Here is a 3,007-nt window from a genome sequence, read left to right as displayed (position 1 = left end):
GCAGTACTCCAGCTGCGGCCTCACCAAGGCCAAGTACATTGGGAGAATGACGTCCTGGGATCTGCTTGAGAAGCATCTATGGATGCAAGTCAGCATTTTGCTCACTTTACTAGCTGCAGCACCACCCTGAAGGCTCATGTTCATCTCGTGGTCAACCATGACCCCCAAGTCCCTTTCATTTGTAGTGCTAGCCAGCGTAGCACTGCTGAGCCTATAAGCATGATGCAGGCTTTTCCTCCCAAGGTAGAAATGTCCAGCTGTTTCTTCGCAAGATCCTTGCCAATTATAGGTGTAGGATTGCCCTTACCCTGGTAATCCTGCATCCTGTCAGGCAGGGTGATCCCCTGGGGCTGGTGGAAAACTGATACAAAGTAGTCATTGAGGAGATCAGCTTTTTCCTGGGTGTTGGTTGTCATTTGCCTCATGTGGTTCAGCAGGGGACCAATGTTGTCCCTGTTTTTTTTCCAACTTTCCACATATCTGAAGAAGGGCTTTTTATTGTTCTTGATTCCTGTAGCCAGTTTAAGTTTAGTTTCATCCTTGGCTTTCTTGGTCTGCTCCCTACAGGTGTGGGCTAGTGTTGCATATTCCTCCTTAGTGGTATTTCCCAACTTCCATCCCTTATGAACTTCTTTTTTTAGATTCAGGAGGCCCATGAGTACCCTGTTGAGCTAAGGGGGTCTCCCAGCCCTTTTGCTACCTTTCCTACGGACTGGAATGGACTTCCATTGTGTTTTTAGGATTGCACACTTAAGGAACAACCACTTATCATGGGCTTCTCTCCCCATCAGATTGTGATTTCTCAGGGCCTCAACAACCAACCTCCTGAGCTTGTGAAAGTCAGCTTTCCTAAAGCTGAGAATTTCTTCATTGCTGACTGATTTGCCAGCTTTGCGATGGACAGAGAAATTGAACAACTCAAGATCACTGTCACCTACCTTTCCTTTAATCCACAGGTCGCTCAGTAGATCATCCCCTTTGGCCAGAACAAGATTCCAGAAGCACCTTACCTCTTGTCGGCCTGTAGACTTCTTGAGTCAAATAGAGCTTGTCAATGCAAGTGAGGAAGTTTCATGACTGATCAGATTTGGCTGAATGTTCTTCCCCTGAGAAGTCAGGATAGTTGAAGTCACGCATGGCTGAAGTTACCTGGAACCAGCTGCTTTCGCCACCCCAGCCCATTCCAGGTCCTGGGGTTTCCCTCCTGTGTGGGGAGCTCCGGGGAAGCAAACAACCCAGCAGGGGTTATGCTCCTCACAGTACTAGCCAGAACCAGGAGTCGGGCAGCAGCACCAAGCAGAGTGCCATCCCCCCTGCTGCTGCCCTCAGTGCCCGCCAGGGCTGCTTGCCATAAAGAGGAGTAAGGGAAGGGCCCCCATTCCCCTCCCTCACACCCACACCCTGCTCAGTCGAGCTCCATGCTGTTGCCACTCCCTTGGCTGAGGGCTCTGTGCTGCAGCCAGCCCCAGCCCCAAGCTTAATGCTCCTGCCCAGCTGCAGCCCCACCCCAGCCCCCTTCCCTACCTGCTATCCAGAGGAAGTGGGATGCCAGAGAAGCCTGCAGCAGCAGCTTAGCTCTGTGCTAGCTGGGCCAACCCTTCCACCCATGAGAGTGAGAGCAAGGCATAATAGGGTGTATGTTGAGGGCAGGTGTAGGCATCTCGCTCCCACCCTGGTGAGTGGAAGGGCTGGGCAGGGCACAATTCATTGGCGGGGTGCCGTGAGCTGGATGAATGTGCCTGGTGGGCTGGATCCAGCCCGCAGGCCATATTTTGCCCACCCCTGCACTAGAGTACCTTATTTCACTAAAGCAGAGTACGGACATGTGATGATTACCACTTTGCTAAGTATGACCACAGATTTGACAAAGATGCAACACAAAGTGTGGGTATGTGTGCCTCTATCAGAAAAAAATAAGTAGTCCTAGAACTATTATTTTTGTGCTTTGACCATTCCATGTACTTCCTTTCAATACAAAAATTATGCTCAACTTTTTACAAAGAGTATTCTAGCCTAACTATGATGAGTGATTTATATTTTGTATAAATGTCATAACAAGGAGTATACAGCCATACACTGGATTAACAAAATTTCTAAGAATAAAAAGAATTTACTGTTCTTTACTACTTTTAAAATATCTTGCCTTTCTTGTGCATTCAGACCCTGAATAGCATTACCTGTGACTTGCATCATACATCACACTGAACCCCTTGCTAGGACATGTCAGAGAAGTGACAGCTTTCACTGAGACATTAGTACTTTGCTTAGTTATAGAGATAGGGACTCACATTAGATATACTGAAAATGGCACAAATATTTATTTTCCTAAATGTGTAATTACTGAAGCTGAAATCTGCTTACAAATGTAAAAAAAGCAGAATTTGTCTTGTGTTCAATAAGGCTGGAAATTTCAAAATATCCGTAAGCAGTTAAATTCAACTCTCAGAGATTAAACTCCTTTTAAAATCCTGTTGTAAAGTATACAGCTGCGTACAGGCATACCTCGTTTTATTGTGCTTCGCTTTATTGCACTTTGCAGATATTGCGTTTTTTTACAAATTGAAGGTTTGTGGCAAACCTGCGTCGAGCAAATCTATCGGCACCATTTTTCCATCGGCGCCATTTTTCCAACAGCATTTGCTCACTTCGTGTCTCTGTGTCACATTTTGGTAATTCTCGCAATATTTCAAACCTTTTCATTATTATTATATTTGTTATGGTGATCTGTGATCTTTGATGTTACTATTGTAATTGTTTTGGGGCGCCACAAACTGCGCCCATATAAGACAGCGAACTTAATCGATAAATGTTGTGTGTGTACTGACTGCTCCACCGACCGGCTCTTCCCCGTCTCTCTCCCTCTCCTTGGGCCTCCCTATTCCCTGAGACACAACAATATTGAAATTAGGGTTTCAATAATAACCCTACAATGGCCTCTAAGTGTTCAAGTGAAAGGAAGAGTCGCACATCTCTCACTTTAAATCAAAAGCTAGAAATGATTAAGCTT

The sequence above is a fragment of the Crocodylus porosus genome, unplaced genomic scaffold (assembly GCF_001723895.1).
Source record: "Crocodylus porosus isolate Cpor-Errol unplaced genomic scaffold, CroPor_comp1, whole genome shotgun sequence".
NCBI classification, from domain to species: domain Eukaryota; kingdom Metazoa; phylum Chordata; order Crocodylia; family Crocodylidae; genus Crocodylus; species Crocodylus porosus.
Note: the sequence above shows the minus strand (reverse complement) of the source record.